Source organism: Eriocheir sinensis, chromosome 30 (assembly GCF_024679095.1).
Source record: "Eriocheir sinensis breed Jianghai 21 chromosome 30, ASM2467909v1, whole genome shotgun sequence".
Classification (NCBI taxonomy): domain Eukaryota; kingdom Metazoa; phylum Arthropoda; class Malacostraca; order Decapoda; family Varunidae; genus Eriocheir; species Eriocheir sinensis.
In genome coordinates, this window is record NC_066538.1 from 2,599,861 (window position 1) to 2,621,395 (window position 21,535).

The following is a 21,535-nucleotide window of genomic DNA, read 5'->3' on the forward strand; positions in this document are numbered from 1 at the left end:
GATGCTTTTTTGAGGTACGATAATCATGGTTAGAGACTTTTGATCTGGTTTTTTTTTTTGTGGAGTTTATAGCTAGAGTTTAGTTCAGCCCCCCCTTGAAAAATATGTATAATGGGTAAAGAAAACGTGAGGTGGATGTCTTTTTGAAGTACGACTATAATGATCAGAGAGTTTGATTTGATATTTTGGTCTTTGTGAAGTTTTTGCTATAGTGAGGAAAATATTATTTGCTTTTAAGTAAGAACGAAGACAGCTTTTTTTCTTGTTTTATTTTCTTTGTCTTGATTTGGTTGCTTGTTTGGTTGGGGAAGAGAGAAAGTTTTGATTCGTTGGCTATTATTCTTTGTAGGTGTGTGTGTGTGTGTGTGTGTGTGTGTGTGTGTGTGTGTGTGTGTGTGTGTGCTGTGGTTTACATGGAATCTCGTCATTATTATTATTATTATTATTTCTTTTTGTCCTCCAGGTGGCTTTGTTTCCTTTCTTTTTGATATGTTTTTATTCTCGTATTTATTTATTTTACTTTGTAGGTTAAGGGCAGATGTGTGTGTGTGTGTGTGTGTGTGTGTGTGTGTGTGTGTGTGTGTGTGTGTGTGTGTGTGTGTGTGTCTGGGGGACATTTATTTTGTACATCTTTTTTTTTTTCATTCGTGCAAAGTGTCTTTTTCTTTTTGTTATTGTTTGTATGTTGATGTATTTTGGAGGTAGGCGAATTGAAGGTCAGAGAAAGGGTCAGAAAAAGGTCAGAAAAGGATTGTCAGACAGTGAAGGGAAGTGAAGTGAAGTGAAGGGAAGGGGAGTGAGGTGAAGAGCAGTGAAGTGAAGGGAAGAGAAGGATAGGGAAAGGAAGAGAAAGGAAGGGAAATGAGGTGAAGAGCAGTGAAGTGAAGGGAAAGGAAGGGAAGTAAGGTGAGAAGCAGGGAGGGAAGGGAAGCGAAGGAAAGGGAAGTGAAGTGAAAAGCAGTGAGGGAAGGGAAGCGAAGGAAAGGGAAGTAAGGTGAAAAGCAGGGAAGGAAGGGAAGCGAAGGAAAGGGAAATGAAGTGAAAAGCAGGGAAGGAAGGGAAGCGAAGGAAAGAGAAATGAAGTGAAGTGAAATGAGGTGAAGAGCAGTGAAGTGAAGGGCGGTGACGTGACAGCTCAAGGCACAATTTTGTTACTTTTCGGGATTGAAAGTTGTTGTTTCCGAAGTTCCAGGAAAGTGTCGATGCGGTCTGATACTAATAGTACATATTAGTTATATATATTTTTCTTTTACTCTACTTCCTTTGCTTGGCTAGGATAAGGATATATATTTTTTTCCAACAGTCGGTCTACAGGAGTTTAACTAATTATTCTTTCTGTTGTTTATCTTTTTTAATTATTGATACAAAACTATGTATAACTTTTTTAACTACGAGATTTGAAAACTTTAAAGTACATTCTATATTTTTTGTGTGATTTGCGAGGAAAGAATAGTTACTGGTTTTCATGCGGTTCATCTAGTTACATCCTCTACTGTTCCTTCCATTATCCATTCATGAGTTGGGAAGAAATCAAATGAAATAGCAAAGATAGTTGTTCTTTTCAGTACTTCATTTTATATCCTTGTTTTATTCCATTATTTGTTGGTTGGGCAAAACGCTTCAAGCATCGCCGGTTATTCTTCCTTTCACTCGTCGCAGTACAACCGTTCCCCGCACATTTGTGACCCCGAGAAGCGGACCATCGTGCCGAGCTACACAGGGACAGCGGCGTGCACTCACAAGCGTTTCATTTACTATAGGAAGCAGGAGTCGGGGCCGCGAGCCTCTCCTAGAAGAGTGAACCGAGTGAGTGTCAACGTGGAATTTAGAATCACGGTGAATTTGATAATTGATATAATGTATGATAACTGATATAATACTGACCTTCGTATTTACAGAATGATATCTATCTTTAATTTGGAAGTATAGGTGGTGGGTCCTTAGTGAGAGAACCTTTGTTTAAGTCACCTCTTAGAATTTGAATTGGAGATATTGATGAACAATGATTGTGAGTAACTTCTTCTTTGGTGGTATTTGTGTGAGATCCGTTGTGAGAGGACCTTTGATTTAGTCACCTCATAGAATTGGTCCTTAAGGGTCCGTGCTCTCTTTAGTCCCAGATTGAGTCATTGGTATTAGAACGGGTTAGGTAATGCAGTCAGTTAATTAACCAGTCTGAGGATAAATTAGACAGACGTGTTAAAATTTGATGACCTGTCGGCGAATCGTTTGTGAGTAGTTGCGTTTTGAGTGAAGTTTTGCATTGAAATGTTAATGAATGAAAAATTTGTTCATTCAAGTAAATAAAAAGAAGAAAAGTAGGAGTGATATTATAAATAGTAAAAGTAAGAGCAGTGGTAGTAGTAGTAATTGTAGTAGTAGAAGTAGTAGTAGTAGTAGTGGTAATAGTAGAAGTAGTAGTAGTAGTAGTAGTAGTAGTTCATATACACATTTCATGCCATACTGAATACCTTGAACATGTATAAATGAATGAATGAAAAGAGAAATTAATATACATACATAATTATCTAACCGTAGTATGTTTATTCTATGTATGTATGTATGTATGACTGTCTGCATATATATTAATGCATACCTATATGTATGTGCGTAATATATATGTATGTATGTATGTATGTATGTATGCATGTGCGTGTGTATGTATGTTCTCCCCACAGGGGCGTACTCTTTAATAGGCGAACAGTTACATCGTTATAGTGAGGTGTGGCAAGCAGGTGGGGCGCAGGTAAGGGCAGGTGTGAGTTAATTAAGGGGACAGCTTGGTGAGGGCCTATGTACACCTTCGTCATCATCATCTATAATTATCATCGTCATCATCATCTATGATTATCATCATCATCATTATCATTATCGTCATCGTCATCAGCTTTAAAGTAACACTAAAACGCAACACACACACACACACACACACACACACACACACACACACACACACACACTCTGACACACACACACACACTCTGACACACACTGACATATACATTTTAAATTACTACGAGGTTTTTTTTCCACGTTTCTTTCCTCTAATCCACAAAATAAATACACACGCACACACGCTTTAGATTTCTTTGATTGTCACTAACCACAAGAAAAAATATACACAACCTTCACGTATACTGAATGCAAAGGAAAATATTACATCTCATTTATACCTTCATCTCCTCTAATGTCATAGCTTTCCCTGGTGCGTCGACTGCTCTAGAATGCATCGTGACGTAAAAAAGGAGTTATACACTAGAAAAACCAGGCAGCTCGTATGTCAGTCGCACCCGTCACGTTCCGGTGCAAGCTCGCGTCACCTGTCCGTCTTTACCTGCGTGTGAGTGAGTGACGGGGAGTTGTTTTTGCTCCACCCGTGTATATATGTGCGTGGCAGGTAGCTTTGCAATGGCCCGCATATCGATTATAATACCTAGATGTGTATGGCCTCTTTAGTGCCCCGTCATTTCAGGTGCGCTTCATTCTTTCCCAGGTGAGAAGTAATTAGTGTTGTCGCGTCTTAGAATAATACTGTCTATAATACCTTTGGGTGGAGAATAATTAGTAACATCTTGACAAACATTTTTAAAGAGCTGCTTCTGAATGTTTGATTTTTGTTGTTATCCGTGAATAGCAGTGAAATTTGACTTGACGACCTTTTTTGCAGTGAAATTTGAACACTTTTTCAATCATACTTTTGGGTGAAGAATAATAGTAACTTCTTGACAAATAATTTCAAATATCTACTTCTGAATGTTTGTTTTTTGTTGTTATCCGTGGAGTAGTGAAATTTGACCTTACTTGACCTCCTTTGCAGTGAGATTTGACCACTTTTTCTATAATACTTTTGGGTGAAGAATAATAGTAACTTCTTGACAAATAATTTCAAATATCTACTTCTGAATGTTTGTTTTTTGTTGTTATCCGTGGAGTAGTGAAATTTGACCTTACTTGACCTCCTTTGCAGTGAAATTTGACCACTTTTTCTATAATACTTTTGGGTGGAGAATAATAGTAACTTCTTGACAAATAATTTCAAATATCTACTTCTGAATGTTTGTTTTTTTGTTGTTATCCGTGGAGTAGTGAAATTTGACCTGCCTTGACCTCCTTTGCAGTGAAATTTGACCACTATGTCATTTGGAAGTAACATATTTTGACAGCCTTCAAGATTAAAATAGTCAGTTACTATTTTTTCTTCGTTTTATAGTGAAATTTTAACACTGAGGAGCACCAATACCTTCAGACACCTTTCCATCACATATTTTCTTTACATTATTAGTTTCTTTTTGTTTTCTTTTCTCACTTTTCTTAACAGTCATATTTATTATCCTCACAAAGACAGGAGACACGAGGGAATGCACATCACGAACGCAACAGTATCCCCCATATTCTTTCACAACAGCATCCCCCATTTTCTTTCACAATAGTATCCCCCATTTTCTTTCACTCTTCACGACCACCTCTTCTATTCTCCATCACACTTCACAAACACATACCAGAAGAGGCGATTGATACAGCATACAGCATTCATTTCTTCATCATTACCTCCCGCAGGCATCCTCACCCCCACTGCCTTTCCCTCTTTCTTCTTCCTCCTCCTCCTCCTCCTTCTTCATCCAGTACATTCTTTCTATCCTCATTCTTTTTGCTGTTCCCCTGATTATCATTACCACCATCATCTTCTCTTCCTCCTCCTCCTCCTATTCTTTATTTTTTATCTTCATTTTCATATCTTCGTTCTTCCTTCTTATCCTTCTCTTCCTCTTTCCACTTCATCCAATCCTCCTTCCTCCCTTCTCCTCTAACTTTGCTTCCTCCACATGTCCTCTGTACAAACTGGTCCCGCTATCGTTGAAAAAGACTATTAGTACGGTCTATATATATATTAACTGTTTTTCTTCTAAGTATACCCGGTAAAAGCAGCATCTCCACAAAAATACGAACACTCACCTGCTTTGCTAACACTACAGGTGCGAGAAAGTGTTAATTAGCGATCGAGAAAGGTGTAGAAAACGAAAGGGATAAAGAAATGAATGAAAGGTTACTAGGAGGCACAGTGTTTTCCAGAGCGTCATTAGGGTAACGCTGTTTTTCTACGATTCTCCTTTTTTTTTCTTAGTTTGACACAGTTTCCCCTTGAGCAATGGCATTATAGAAAACGGGCTTTGGCTTGGCTTTCTGAATACTGCTATGTTACTTCTTCCTTCCTCTTTTTTTTTCTTCTTTCTTCGCTTTTTCTTTCTTTTTTTTATTTGGGTATAACACTGAATACTGCTTCTTATACTTCATTTCTTCCTTCTGTTATCTTATTCCTTTCTTCTCTTTCATTTGTTTTTTCTTCCATTCTACCTCTTCCTTCCTCTATTTTTTCTCTTTCTTTTCTTCATCTTTCTGTAGGTTTGTCTTTTTGAGTACTACGTTTTATTATCTTCCTGCTTTTCTTCTGTTTTTTTTTCCTTTCTCTCCTCTTCATTGTATATTCCTTCAATTTCTTTTCTCGGTTTTCATGTTATCCCTTCTTCCCCTTTCTCTTCTTTCCTCATAAATTTTCCTTTCATCTTTTCTTCACTTTCCTTAATTTATTTTCCTCCTTTTCTCTTTCTTTCCACTCTATTTTTATGTCACCCCTTCTTCCTCTTTCTCTTCTTTCCTCATTTATTTTCCTTTCATCTTTTCTTACTTTTCTTCATTTAATTTCCTCCTTTTCTTTCTCTCTCAGTGGCAAGAGGAAAGAGGAAGGAGATGCAGTTTCAGAAATTACCAAAACCTGTTTCTCTTGAATTTTTTTTATGATTTTTAACTTTGATTTTTTTTTTCATATTCTTGTAGCGCCAAAACGGGGATCGTGTATTTGCATTTTCTTTATTTTCTTTCTTATTTTCTTATTTATTTTTATCTTTCTTACTCATGCTTTCATTTATTCACTTCTTTTTCTTTCTTTTTCTTTCTTTTTCTGTTTTGTGTGTGTGTGAGAAAATCGTGCTGGCTTTCTTTCTTTCTTTCTTCTTCTTCTTTTTCTTCTTCTTCTTCTTCTTCTTCTTCTGCGCCTCGCTTGTGCTGACTAACAATCAAACAAACGAACAAACAAACTAATAAATAAATACAAACAAGCTGATGTACAAAGCTTTAAGAGATATGTACGTTTACTTCTTATGTGCGTGTGTGTACGTAACTCTGCTGGCATCTACTTATTTACTTACATGTGTACGTATGACTATTATTTATTAGACGTACATGTGTGATTGACTGACTGGTTTACTTACGTTTTTTTTTTGTTTTAATTTTTTTGATTTTTGAGACAGGATGGAATATGGTTTTATTTTTTTAAGCGTGTGAAGTTGTTTGTTTTGTTTTTCTTTTATTATTATTTTTCTTCCTTGTCTTATTTTCTTGTTTTTTATAATTAGGAAATGTTGTGTCTTTTCTTGCTTTTTTTTTACTCATATTTTAAGTGTGAAGTTGTTTTGTTTTGTTTTCTTTTTCACTGTCTTTTGTTTTCTTGTTTTTTTATTATTAGGAAATGTCTTTTTTTCTGCTTATGTCTCATTTTAAGTGTGAAGTTTTTTTCTTTCTTTTTCTCTCATATTTTCAATCTGAGGAATTTTTGTTGTTGTTTTCGTTTCATTTTTTTATTTCTTTTCATGTTGTTGTTATATTTTTAGTAAGAATATTTATCTTTCTTTTCATTTCATTTTTTGTTGGTTCCAGTTCCTGAGATGCGTTGAAGAAAATGAGTTTGTCTTCATTTTCTTTTCTTGTTTGATTTTGTTTAGGTTTTCCATTTGTGAGATTGGTAAGAAAAATATGGATCTTCATTTTTCTTTTCATCTTTCATTTTCTTTTCATTTTTTGAGATTAGAAAGAAAAAAATGAGTATTTCTTTTCTTTGTGTTCCTTTTTATTTATATATTGTTCCTCTTCCTTTCCATTTTTTTAATCAGTAAGAAAATTTTGATCGTCACCTTTCATTTCGTCTTTAATTTGGTTTTCTCACATTCTTCTTTTTTTTTAACTTTTTTTCCGGTCACAGTTTTCTTATATAACCTTAATTTTTAGGATGGGCGGAGCAATTGCATTATTATCTCATTATTTTTTCTTGTTGTTGTTACTTGCATTATTCAAAAAGATGTGTTTGAGTCTCCCTGCGTGTCACTGGTATCACAATGCTCTTATGATCTCCTTCTTTCTCTCTCCTCGCTATTGTTGACATACTTTCCCTCCATTACTATTTTCTTCATTTTGTCTTCTTCCGTTTCACTGGTATCACAGTTATCTTATCTTCTTTCTTCTTTATCTTTCCCTTCTGTTGTTGACATATTTTTCTTCCATTACTATTTTCTCCATTTTGTCTTCTTCCGTTTCACTGGTATCACAATTCTCTTATCTTCTTTCTTCTTTATCTTTCCCTTCTGTTGTTGACATATTTTTCTTCCATTACTATCTTCTTCATTTTATCTTTTTCCGTTTCACTGGTATCACAATTCTCTTATCTTCTTTCTTCTTTATCTTTCCCTTTTGTTGTTTACATATTTTCCTTTACATCATTACTTTCTCCTTTTTGTTTTCTTTTCTCTCATTTTCTTGACGGTTATATTTATCTTCCTCCCATTGTTATTTTCTTCATGTTTGTCTTTTCATCTTTTCTTCCATTAACTTTTTTTCCTTCTTTGGCTCTTGAAATCTCACTCTTTGGTGTTGATAAAGTTTCCACAACAGATAAATAACAAATAAGAGAATAATAAAAACTCCAAGACTTTTTTTAGTACATTGCAAGGTTTTCAATGTTATATTTGCATCATTTAAAGATTTCCAAACCTTTTCGAGAACATTTTCAAGATTTGCAACATATTTCAACATTTATCAAGATTTCTAACGTTTTCAAGATACTCAACATTTCCAAAATTTCCTAAAACGTTTCAAACATTTTCCACGTTTTCTGAGATTTTCAAAAAAATTCAACATTTCCAAAAAAATCTACTTTTTTTTCAATATTTTCAACATTTCTCAAGATATTATATTCAAGAACTTTTTCAAAAACATTTTCAAACATTTTCAAGAACAGCACTTCGTCTCACCACCGACAAGACAAGTAAAAATCAAAATGAAACCGAAGCCACGAAAAATATAAAACAAAACACAAAAATCAAACCGTATCCAAAAACACTTCACAAAACCAACCACAACACGTCTGGGCCACCTTTGATTCAAATTTCATTCAGCCACCCAGGGACTCAGGGAGGGGCGGGACTTAGGGAAACGCTGCTCGCTGATTGGCCCTCCGTTCCCCCACCTGGCACCGGATTGGCGGGTTTGTGCGTGTGGGCCTGGGTGGGGGCGGGGGTGGAGTGCCCTGGGTATATAAGGGCGACGCTCCAGCCCTTCCTTCAGTCCCTGTGAATGGCCAGGCACGGTGGACCTCCTTACCCTTACCAGCAGCTGAAAAAGGGGGAAAAATGGTTAATAGTGAAGATGGGATAAAGGAATGGTATAGAAAATGGGAAAGGGTTAGAGAAAATGGGATATAGAGTTAGTAGAGAAAACGAAAAGGGTTAGTATAGAAAATGGGAAAGCGATAACAGAAAACGGAATAGAGTTAGTAGAGAAAATGGGAAAGGGTTGATAAAGAAAATGGGAAGAGTTAGTAAATTGGGAAGGAGCTAAAATACAAAACGGGAAAGGATCAGAAGAGAAAAGAGGATCAAATGTTAGTATAGAAAATGGGATGAATGGCTAGTAGAAGAGAAAATGGGGGAAAAGGATTAGTATAGAAAATGAGGGAAAATGAGCTAACAAGAAAATGGAAAAGGGTTAGAAGGGAAACATCGATAAATGGTCATAAATAAATAAATGGTGGAAATAATAAAAAAAAGGATGATATACGTATTTAAGAGAGAATAATATTGATGGTAATAAAGTGAGGCTCGTGATAATAAAATACGAGAAATGTTTTAATTAAAGGTCCAACTATTTCCTCATTAGTGTCTCCTCTCTTTCCCGTGTGTCATATTCCCTCTCTCTTCCTCTTCCCCTCCCCTCTCTTCCTCTTCCCTTCCCCTCTCTTCCTCTTTCCTTCCCCTCTCTTCCTCTTCCCTTCCTCTCTCTTCCTCTTTCCTTCCCCTCTCTTCCTCTTCCCTTCCCCTCTCTTCCTCTTCCCTTCCCCTCTCTTCCTCTTTCCTTCCCCTCTCTTCCTCTTCCCTTCCCCTCTCTTCCTCTTTCCTTCCCCTCTCTTCCTCTTTCCTTCCCCTCTCTTCCTTCTCCTCCCCTCTGTTTCTTACCTTCCCTGTCTCTGCCTTTTCCTCCTTCCCTTGTCTGTTAAATTTCCTGTCCTTTTTCTATCTTTTTCCCTTTTCATCTTTTCCTCCTCCTCCTCCATCTCCTTCCCTCTTTCTTCGCCTTCCTTTTCCTCATTTCCTTCTCCTCCTATCTCCTTTCTTTTCTTCCTTTCCATCTCTTCCTCCTCCTCTCTCTCCTCCTCCCCCACCCCTCTCTTCCTCTTCTTGCCTTCCTTCAGTTCAGCACCTTCCCTCTCTTCCTCCTCCTCCTCTATCCTTTCTCTTTTTCCTTTCCATCTCTTCCTCTTTATCTTATCCTCCTCCATCACCTTCCCTCTTTCTTCGCCTTCCTTCCCCTCTCTTCTTCCCACTCCCCTCTTTCCTCTTCCCTTCCCCTCTCCTCCTCCCTCTCTCTTCCTTTCTTCCCCTATTCCCCTCTCTCTCCTCTCCTCTTCGGTAACTTGCACTCGCGCGTTACGATGTGAGTGTAATGACCTCTTAAGGCAGGTCGTTAGGGCTAGTTAGGAGCAATTAGCGTCAGTGTGTGTGTGTGTGTGTGTGTGTGTGTGTGTGTGTGTGTGTGTGTGTGTGTGTGTGTGTGTGTGTGTGTGTGTGTCCTTTCTCGCTTTTGATATATGTTTGTATCATTAACTTTTTTTGTGTGTTTGGGTTTTAATTTAGTGTTTTATTGTTTACATTAAGACAATTAAGATTTTTCTAATTTACTTTAACTCATTATACGAATAAGGAATCACATAACAAATCAGTGCAGTCGACCAATCAAATTAAAAAAATGGTAATTAAAAAGTAAGCACTAAGGTAAGAGCCAAAAAGTAAGGCTACTCTATTTTACTTTAACCAAAAAATCTCTGTTTAACTTTACTACCTTTTACGCTATTCTACTCTACCCTATTTTACTATATTTCACTTTACTGCATTTTACTTTACAATCTCTGTTTCACTTTAATCTTTTACTCTTTTACTTTACAATCTCAGTCGACCACATTAGTCCAACAATCAAATCACTCACTTAATCAACCATTCAACCAATCAATCAGTAAGTAAACAATCTCAATCAACCAAATTAGTCCAACAATCAAATCACTCACTTAATCAACCATTCAACCAATCAATCAGTAAGTCAACAATCTCAATCGACCAAACTAGTTAAACAATCAAATCAATCACTTAATCAACCATTCAACCAATCAATCAGTAAGTCAACAATCTCAATCGACCAAACTAGTTGAACAATCAAATCGGTCACTTAATCAACCAACCAATCAATCAATCAACTAAAAAAGTAAGCAAAAAAGTAAGCAAAAAAAGTAAGCAAAAAAAGTAAGCAAAAAAGTAAACAAAAAAAGTAAGGAAGAACCAAAAAAAGTAAGCTTACTCACCACGTTTTCTCACTCACGTTGTCTCATTCACACACCGTTCTCCTCCTCACGTCGCTGGTGGTGGTGGTAGTGGTGGTGTGGAGGGGCGCCGTGGTGGAGTACGAGGAGGAGGAGGACGAAGAGGAGGAGGAGGAGGGGCAGGAGGACGAGTAGGAGGAGGTGGAGGAGCAACAGTAAGTGGTGGAAGGCGCGGCTGTGGTGGTGGAGGTATGTGTGGTTGAGGTGGAAGTGGAGGTCGAGGAGGCTGCAGTGGTTGTGTGTTTGATGGAGGTTGTGGTGGTGTGTGAGGAGGAGGAGGTGGAGGAGGAGGTATGGGAGGAGGTGTGAGAGGAGGAGGAGGAGGAGGTGTGAGGTTTGGAGAGAGAGTTCTGTAGTTTTGCCTCCTTCAGTTTTTTCTCCTTTAACGATGGCTGGAGAGATGGAGAGAAGGAGGGAACTTTTATTAGTGGAGGGAAGGAAGGAAGGAAGGAAGGAAAGAATGGAGGGAGAAAGGAAGAAGGAAGGGAAGAAATAAAAGGATGAATGAATAAGGAAGGAAGGACGGAAGGAAGGAAGGAAGGTAGGAAGGAAGGAAGGAAGGAAGGAAGGAAGGAAGGAAGGAAGGAAGGTAGGTAGGAAGGAAGGAAGGAAGGAAGGAAGGAAGGAAGGATGGAAGGTAGGTAGGAAGGAAGGAAGGAAAGAAGGAAGGAAGGAAGGAAGGAAAGAAAGGAGGGAGAAAGGAAGAAGGAAAGGAAGAAATAAAAGAATGAATGAAGGAAAGAAAGGAGGGAGAAAGGAAGGAAAGAAGGAAGAAAAGAAGGAAGGGAGGGACATTTGTTAGTGGCAGAGGAGGAGGAAGAGGAAGAGAGATATTTTTTTTTCATGAGAGGAGGAAAGTAGAAGGAGGAGGAAGAGGAGGAAAAATCTCATTAGTGGAAATAAGTAGAGAATGAGGAAGAAGAGGACGAAAGGTTTATTAGAAGAGGGAGGAAGGAGGAGGAGGAGGAGGAGGAAGAGGAGGAGGAGGAGGAGGAAGAGGTAATATTGGGGAGGGGAGGGAGAGGTGATAAAATGAGGAAGAGAAAAGGAGGAATTCAAGAAGCAAATGGTGGAGAGAAAAGAAAGAGGAGGAGGAGGAGGAGGAGGAAAGTTTTAATGAGGGGAGAGAAAAGAAGGAGGAAAAAGGAGAAAAAGAATAAAGAGGAACTGGAGTACAAGAAGATAATTAAGAGAGGAGGAGGAGGAAGAGAAGTGAAGAGGCAATAGGAGGAAAGTAAGGTGAGCAAAAAATACTAAAAAAAATATAAAGAAATACATGAAAAAAATAATTACTGAGAAAACACTAATGAAAAAAGTATTATTATTATTTTTTTTGTTATTTATGGAAGGAAGGAAAAAAATATACTCACCGGTAACCCTCCGAAGCCATAGACTGCAAAGGAATAAAAAGAGAATTATTATTATTATTATTATTATTATTATTATTATTATTATTATTATTATCATTATTATTAAGCAGTCTCAGGTGTGATAAGCTATAAATTACAGGTGTACATAAACTGAAAACCAGGTAACCACACACACACACACTCACACACACACACACACACACACACACACACACACACACACACACACACACACACAAGATGATATACAAACAAATAAACAACAAATACACAGAAAGACGTTGTACAAACACTAACAAACAAACACACACACACACACACACACACCACACAATTCCCCTCTTTACATACATCTCACACACACATAAACACCTCCTTCCCCTCCCCCCTCCACACACAGTCACCCACCCCTATCACCCCAGAAACAACCCCCTCCTCTCCACACACTCACACCCACCCACAATACACATACACACATACATATAACAAAAGCCATACCTATACACAGTGACCCCCCCCACACACAAACACTACCCCCCCCCCCACGCACAAACAACCCTCATCCCCCCAACTTTTACCCCTACACAAACACTCACCCCACACCCCACTACCCTCCCTCTTCCTCCCACACGCTCACACACCCCTTCCCCCTTAAACACCCCCTCCCTCTTCCTCCCACACGCTCACACACCCCTTCCCCCTCAAACACCCCCTCCCTCTTCCTCCCATATGCTAAAACACCCCTTCCCCCTCTATATCCCCCCTCAAACACCCCCTCCCTCTTCCTCCCACACGCTCACACACCCCTTCCCCCTCCTTCTCCCTGTATTTCCCCCTCAAACACCCCTCCGTCTTCCCCCCACACGCTGACACACCTCTCCCCCCTCCTTCCCCCTCAAACACCCCCTCCCTCTTCCTCCCATACCCTGAAACACCCCTTCCTCCTTCTTCCCCCTCTATATTCCCCCTTAAACACCCCCTCCCTCTTCCCAAGGGATGTCAGCGACAGGGTAGAGTCGTGCATGTCAGGCGAAGGAGTCAAACCCATCGTCTGCCTGAGCGTGGGAGGGAACGACATAGGCAGGTTAGGTAGCGAGCAGCTTCTGCGTCGCTACATGGAGGCTCTTCGAAGAGTTACGTCCAAAGGCGGGGTTCCTATGGTGTGTGGGGTTCTGCCAAGGCGGCGGGTTGGTGCCATTTGGATGTCTAGGGATATTGCATTAAACTGCAGGTTGGCAGACTATTGCAAAGCCAATGGATGGACATTTGTCGACGCCTGGGACAGTTTCTTTGGCAAGAAGCACCTATACCAGAGGGACGGGGTTCACCTTTCATGGGAGGGGGTACAGATCTTGTCTGATGCCCTTGAACGTGGATTGGGGGCCCTGCAGGGTTTTTTAGGGTAAGTAAGAAGGGGCCTAAGATGGCAATACCAAGTGGGAGCACTAAATGTAGTAATAATAATAGCGGCTGCAGGGTAAGGCAAGGGGTAGGTCTAAATGTGTACTATACAAACAGTAGAAGTATTAGGAATAAGATAGATTTATTGAGGGGAAAGGCGTGCGTAGAGAAATTTGATATGATAGCGATGACAGAGTCATGGATAAACACTGCAGACAGACACTTTCTCCCAGAATTAGAGATTGAAGGGTATAAGTTATTCCACCAAGATCGAATAGGCAGGAAGGGGGGTGGGGTCGCACTCTTCGTCAGGGACAATCTTAAGTGTGTCATTAACAACTCAATCCAGGAAGATAGCAATACAGAATCCCTCTGGGTAGAAACAATAGGTAGGAAGGAGAAGCTTGTCATCGGAGTACTTTACAGACCGCCCAACCTTACCAGGGACAGTAGCCAACCCCTTTTACAAGAAATTAGTAGGGCGTCAAGATATAGGAATGTGTGTGCAATTGGGGATTTCAATTATAGGAACATAGAGTGGGATACTTTATCCGGAGACCAAGAGGCACAGGATTTGTTAGATGTGATACAGGATAGTTTCCTTAAGCAGTTAATTAGAACACCAACGAGGGAAGAAAATATTTTGGATTTGTTGTTAACTAATAGAGAGGACATAATAAGCAACATTGAGGTTGGGGATTCATTAGGTAACATTGATCATAAGGAAATTAGATTTAATATTAAATGGGAGGATAGAGTAAGCAGTAACAACACATTAATACCTGACTTCAGAAAGGCAGACTACGAGGGGTTAAGAAAACAGCTGCAGAAGCTTAGGGGAGTGAGATCAGAAGTAGGTCAGGACCCAGAGCAGGGAGGGGCGTTAATCTCTGGTGAGGTCACTAGTCAGGTCAGTAGGTTGGAGGGTGAGTACAATAGTCTGGTCAGGGAGATTAAACTAGGACAGAAACAGTTTATACCTCACAGGGAAGTCAGGTCAACAGGTAATTACCCAAGATGGATGACAGACAGGCTAAAAACTGAAATAGGATGGAAAAGAAGACTATATGTTAAAATTAAAAAGTGGGGAAATTCACCTAAGGGATAGTTACAACGATTTAGCTAGAGCAGTAAAGAAGAACACACGTATGGCAAAACGTAATTATGAGATTAGAATTGCCAGGGAAGCAAAGACCAATCCAAAGGGCTTCTTTCAGCTTTATAAGACCAAGGTTAGGGATAAGATAGGGCCGCTTAAGTCAGGAGAATCACTGATTGATAGTGATGAGGAAATGAGCGAGGCGTTAAATAGATATTTCTTAACTGTATTTACCAAAGAAAGATTAGATGATATACCTCAGGGAGAACAGATCTACAGGGGAGAAGAGGTAGAAGAATTAACCGACATCAACATAAGTAGGGAGCTCATGATTAGACAGATAGATAGACTTTTAAAGTCATTAAGGCGCCAGGGCCAGATGAACTTTTCCCCAGGGTAATAAAGGAATGTGAAACTGTTATAAGTGAGCAGTTAACGTAAGTATTTAGGAAGTCACTAGACACAGGGGGTGCCTGTTTCATGGAGGTAGGCTCACGTTATTCCAATATTTAAGAAGGGAGACAAATCTTCTATGGAGAACTATAGGCCGATTAGTTTGACGTCAGTTATAGGTAAAATGATTGAGTCAATAATAGCTGATAGTATTAGGGACCATATTGACAGACATAATTTAATTCACGACTCACAGCATGGATTTATTAAAGGAAAGTCGTGCCTCACTAATCTTTTATCCTTTTACAATAGAGTATACGAGGCAGCTGACAATGATGAGAGCTATGATGTGGTTTATCTTGATTTTAGTAAGGCCTTCGATAAGGTACCTCACCAGAGACTGTTAAATAAAGTCAGGGCTCATGGGATAAGAGGGAAGGTATTTGATTGGATTAAGGCGTGGATTAGCGACAGGAAACAGAGGGTTTACATTAACGGTAAAAAATCCGAATGGGGTAATGTTACCAGTGGGGTTCCTCAAGGTTCAGTTTTAGGCCCGCTTCTATTCATTATCTACATCAATGACATAGACAATGGGATAACTAGTGACACAGGTAAATTTGCAGATGACACCAAAATAGGACGCACTATTAGGACAGGGGAGGATGCTAGAGCACTGCAGGAGGATCTCAACAAGCTGTCAGCTTGGTCAGAGAAATGGCAGATGAATTTTAACATCACCAAGTGTAGCGTACTTAGTGTAGGAACACGCAACCCATTACACGGGTATAGTTTAGACTCCACAGCGATAGGCAGGTCTGAGTGTGAAAGGGATTTGGGAGTGTTAGTGAACTCTGACCTAAAACTAAGGAAGCAATATATTAGTGCGAGGAATAGGGCTAACAGGGTATTAGGCTTTATTAACAGGACGGTAACCAACAGGAGTGCAGAGGTCATCCTCAGACTATTTAGCGTTAGTTAGGCCACACTTAGATTATGCTGTCCAGTTTTGGTGCCCACACTACAGAATGGACGTCAACTTGCTAGAATCAGTTCAGAGGAGGATGACCAAGATGATTCAGGGGCTGAGGAACCTCCCATATCAAAATAGGCTGAAACATCTAAACCTACAATCACTAGAAAGACGAAGAGTGCGGGGAGATCTGATAGAAGTATTCAAATGGGTCAAGGGTTACAACAAAGGCGATATAAGTAAAGTACTGAGAATTAGACAGCAGGATAGAACTCGCAGTAATGGATTTAAATTAGAAAAGTATAGATTTAGGAGAGATATAGGCAAGCATTGGTTTAGTAATAGGATGGTGGGGGAATGGAATAGACTCAGCAATCACATAGTTAGTGCAGGGACGATAGCTTGTTTTAAGAGTAGACTGGATAGCTACATGGACGAGGACGACAGGTGGAGTGAGGTGTGGGTGCAGTAAGGTGGCAGGGTACTGGTGCGTGCCTAGTACCGCCGGTAAAACGAGGATCAAGCCTCTACCTGTAACCCCTGAAACTACACCTCTCCCATCGTGAGTATTGGGGGGGATTCTGGAGCTGCCCTGTGTATGCCACCCGGCCTCTTGCAGTTTTCCTATGTTCTTATGTTCCCAAACGCTGAAACACCCCTCCCCCCTCCTTCCCCCTCAAACACCCCCTCTTCCTCTCCCCCCTACTCACCATTCGCTTTGCCCGGGATTCGCCCCCCCGTGCCCATGCTTCCTAACACCGTCACGATGGACATGTTGCAGGGGTGGAGCAGCGTGGCAGGTATCCGGGGCAGGTGTGTGCAGGTGTGGGGGCCGGCTGGAGTGCAGGGGTGTGGCTCGGCAGGTGTGCGGGGGCTCCGTTAGGCCATTGACAGGTGTGGCCGGTGTGGGTGTTTGTTGATTAATTATTCTTGTCCTGGAAGATAAATGTTTGTGATTAGTTTGTTTTTTCTTTCTTTTTGTCAGCTTCTTCTTCTTCTTCTTCTTTTCCTTCTTATAGTTTTTCATCTACTACTTATTCTTATTACTACTACTACTACTACTACTACTACTACTATACTACAATTACTAATACTACTGCCATTACTACTACCACTGCTATTACTCATCCTCCACCTACTCCTACTACTACCACTACCACTACCTCTACTACTACTACTAATACTACTTCTGTTTGTTCTGTGACGCACTTTTCTTCTATTCCTTATCCTCCTTTAGTTCATTTATGTCTTTCTCTTTTCTTATTGTGTTATTTGCTGCCTCATTGTTTGCTAGACATGTTACATTGCTTCTAAATTCCCTTCACAGGTTACGGACATGGATACAGATGCGGATATTGAGTAAAAGTTCAACCCGGATGCTGACACGGACCCGGTTTTCCATTCATCACAGTTACCCTTTGAATCCAGACCACTAACGAGAAGAGGTCAGTGGTAAATCACGTTACACTACAATAGAAGGTGGTGGTGGTGGTGGGTGGTGGAGTTGGTAATGGTGTTGAAGAGAATGGAGGATGAGAAAGTGGAGAATTTGGTGGTGGTGGTGGAGTTGGTAATGGTGTTGAAGAGAATGGAGGATAAGGAAGTGGAGATTTTGGTGGTGTTGGTAGTGGTGGTGGTGGTGATGGAGATTGGTGGTGGTGGTGTTAGTGGTGATGATAGTAGGGATGGAGATGAAAAAAAAAACATAGTGCTGGAAAAAGGGAAAGAGAGGATGTGTGTGTGTGTGTGTGTGTGTGTGTGTTTTCCGTATTAATCCTTTATTTTCCAACTTTTTTCCTCTTTCATCTCCCCTTTCATCCGTTCTCTCTCTCTCTCTCTCTCTCTCTCTCTCTCTCTCTCTCTCTCTCTTTATTTTTTTTATTTGAACATTCATATATATTTACAGACCCAAAGGTGCACTGCCGTTTGCTGCCTATTCAAAGGGCAAAGTCTATATAAATGAAGAAAAAGAATATCTAAAGATAGGCACATACGTTATAAAATTATAAATATTCACATGCACCCACACTGCACTGTCATTAAAGTCTCTCTCTCTCTCTCTCTCTCTCTCTCTCTCTCTCTCTCTCTCTCTCTGATGGCCTCCTGCTCTCCTCACTCTTCCTTAACTGCCCTTCCTTCCTCATTCTTTCTTCTAATCTCTCCTCCTTTATTCCTTCCTCGTTTCATTCCCTCATTCATTTCCTTCCTTATTTTTTCTTCGGCTTTTTTTCGTTCGTTCTTTCCCATCTTTTTTTCTTTCCTTACTCGCGGGTCACGTCTCTCTCTCTCTCTCTCTCTCTCTCTCTCTCTCTCTCTCTCTCTCTCTCTCTGATTAAATTCATTTTCCGCAGAATATAGAATGAAGCTTTAATGAATAGAAAGCGTCATCTGTGTGTGCGTGCTTGCGTGCGTGTGTGTGTGTGTGTGTGTGTGTGTGTGTGTGTGTGTAGACTACTGGTCATGTTGATTATGAAAAAAGATACAGGTAGAAGTAGAAGTAATAGTAGTAGTAGTAGTAGTACCTAAAGATGTAATATCATTATCACCACCATCATCATCACCATCATCACCACCACCACCTCCGCCAACACCACAACCATCTCCAGCACCATCACCACCACCAGTCACCATCACCACCAACAATAACAACAACAATAATAAGAAAAAAACACCATAAAAACATCACCATCACCACCATCATCATCACCACCACCACCATCACCTCCACTTATCACCACCCTTTGGAGGTGAAGGGAAACTGTCCAAGGTGAGGCTGTGGGCTGACTGGTGTATTGATTCGCGCCCTCTCGCACGTACACACACACACACACACACACACACACACACACAGACAGACAGACACACACATAGGAGCTACAGGTGATGATGGTCCTGTTTCCGTACGTAGAGGAAGAGGAAGAGGAGGAGGAGGAAGGAGAGAGGAAAGAAGAGGGTGGCGAGAGCGGAGGAGTGAGGGGAGACGGAAGAGGAAGGAAGAGGGGGGAGGTAAGAGGAAGGAAAATGATAGGAAGGAATAGGAAAGGGCAGAGAAGAAAAAGAAAACGGAAGGAAGAAGAAGAAAGGAAGGAGGAGGAAGAGAGGGAGGAAAAGAGACGTAATAATAGAGAGAAGAAAAAGGGAAGAAGAAGGAAAGGAAAAAATAAAACGAAAAGAGAAATATAAGGTGGAAAAGAGGAAAACAAAGGGAAAAAGAGAAGAGAAAGATAAAAGAAGAGGTGGAGAGAAAGGGGAAAGAGAGGAGGTAAAGAAGAGAGAAAGGGGAAAGAGAGGAGGTAAAGAAGAGCTAAAGGAAAACAGCAGGAGGAGGAGGACTAGGAGGAAAGAAAGAGAGAAAGAGGAACTAGGAAAGAGAGAAGGATGAAGAGAGACAAAGAGGAAGAAAAAGAGAGAAGAGGAAACGTCTGTCCAGTGTGTGTGTGTGTGTGTGTGTGTGTGTGAGTAGGTCGGTATATCGTCCGTATGTCCGAATCTGTCCGTTTTCCGTGTATTTGTCCGTATGTCAGAAGCCACGTCCGTTCCTCTCTCTCTCTCTCTCTATCTATCTACCTATCCGCTCTCCGTCCTTATTTATCTCCGTATGTCCAATTTTCTCTCCTCTCCTCCTCTTTCCATTCATTCATTGTCCTTATTCCTGTCCTTTATTCGTCTATTCTTCCCTATGTCCTTATTTTCCCGTACGTTTTTTTCCCTCCTTCTGTCTGTCTATCTATCTGTCTGTCTGTCTATGTGAAATTTCAGCATCGCGGACTTTTAAAGCTATACGTTGTTTTAAACCTGAGTGTGTGTGTGTGTGTGTGTGCGTGTGTGTGTGTGTGTGTGAGTATCCCTAAGACACAGGCACACCCACCCACGCACTCCCACTACCCTATCTACCTTACCTCCGGGTCTGAAGGCGGGGTGCGTCGAGACCAGGGGCGGGGCGCTTACACAAAGATCCAAGGGGTAGCTCCGTTCCACACACGTCTGCTCGCCACGAAACCCAAAGGAGAACTGAGCTAAAGAGAGAGAGGGTCAGAGGGAGAGAGGGAGCAGCTGGGGGAGAGGGATGAGGGGAAGAAAGAGAGAGAGGGGAGAGGGGAGAGAGAGTGAGGGGAGAGAGAGGGTGGGTGCTGTTCATCTGGTGGCCTCTCTCTATCCCATCCCCCCCCCTCTCTCTCTCTCTCTCCTCTCTCTTCCTACACCAGCCAGCCAGCCAACCAGCCAGCCATCCTACGTGTCTCTCTCTCTCTCTCTCTCTCTCTCTCTCTCTCTCTCTCTCTCTCTCTCTCGTAACGCCAACAGGTGACAGAAGTAGGAGAGTACCAGCATCTTTGTTTCTTCTTCTCCTCCTCCTCCTCCTCTTCTTTTTTATTCTCCTCCTCCTCTTCTCCCTCTTTTCTCCACCTCCGATATTTTTTTCTGAGGTTAATTTCATCCTCTTTCTTTCTTCCTAGTCTGTTTTCTTCCTTTTTTTCTCTTTATCTCCTCTTCTTAGCTTTCCTTCTCCTCCTCCTCCATTTTCTTTTCTGGCTTTCTTCCTCATTTCTTTCTTCATGTTCTTCTTCTTCCCTTTCTTTGTAATTTCCCTCTTCTTCATCTTCTTTTCCTTCTTCTTCTTCTTCTTCTTCTTCTTCTTCTTCTCCCACTCTTTATCTCTTAAACTGCCCTTTTCTCACCTTTTCCAAGCCCATTTTTCTCTCCTTTCATCTGCCTCTTCCCAGTCCATTCACCATCATTTCCTCGCCCTTCTTCCCTCCTCCTCCTCCTCCTCACCTTCCCTTCCTCTTCTTCCCTCTCAAGGCGCCTCACAAAGACCCTTTTCAGCCTAGTAAATGCCATCCCGTTTTCCTTTTTTCTCATCTTTTTTTCTTTTTTTTTGGGGGGGGGTATTTTATTTAGCCGGTCTTGTTATTATCGGTATTTTGTGCTTTTTGTTTTGTTTTGTTTTATTTTTCTTTGTTTTCACGAATGATTTTTTTTCTTTTTGTTTTTTTTTCGTTCGTTTTCATTTCATTTACTTCCCTTTTTTAGTATTATATATTTTTATGTTTTATAATTATCGGGATCTTGCGCTCTTCGTTTTCTTTTTTTTTTCTCTTGCATTATTTTCACGATTATTTCTTTCATTTTTTTCGTCATTTCTCATTCCAACTGCTTTTTTTCTTGCCTTCTCTACAAACAAAACAAAATAATATTGCTACAGAAAATGATATTGCTTTAAAACAACAACGTCACCTTCTGCTAAACTGTTTTCCACCTCCGTTAAACCCCGCATACTCCTCCAATTGCAAAACAACGACGTCACCTTCTGCTAAACTGTATTCCACCTCCGTTAAACCCCGCATACTCCTCCAATTGCAAAACAACGACGTCACCTTCTGCTAAACTGTATTCCACCTCCGTCAAACCCCACATACTCCTCCAATTGCAAAAGAACGACGTCACCTTCTGTTAAACTGTTCTCCACCTTCGTTAAACCCCGCATACTCCTCCAATTGGAAAACAACGACGTCACCTTCTGCTAAACTGTTCTCCACCTTCGTTAAACCCCGAGTACTTCTCCTCCAATTGCTTCTTTTTTCTTCGCCTAATCTTGCTAACAGAAG

At 40.6% G+C, this 21,535-nt stretch overlaps 1 long non-coding RNA gene across 3 annotated transcripts; it reads right to left on the minus strand.

Moving 5' to 3' along the window:
- Positions 1–539: 539 nt before the first annotated feature.
- On the minus strand, positions 540–20,028 carry LOC127005449 (uncharacterized). 3 transcript variants are annotated; one of them, XR_007758547.1, is made up of 6 exons: positions 19,829–20,028; positions 16,640–16,864; positions 12,064–12,086; positions 10,693–11,085; positions 4,108–8,439; positions 540–3,956 (listed from the first exon to the last, which is right to left on the minus strand). It is a non-coding gene; the product is annotated as an uncharacterized LOC127005449 (long non-coding RNA). The 3 variants fall into 3 exon arrangements; XR_007758545.1 differs by having other exon boundaries at positions 10,676–11,085; positions 19,829–20,026; XR_007758546.1 differs by having other exon boundaries at positions 540–3,946; positions 4,098–8,439; positions 10,676–11,085; positions 19,829–20,026.
- Positions 20,029–21,535: the final 1,507 nt, after the last annotated feature.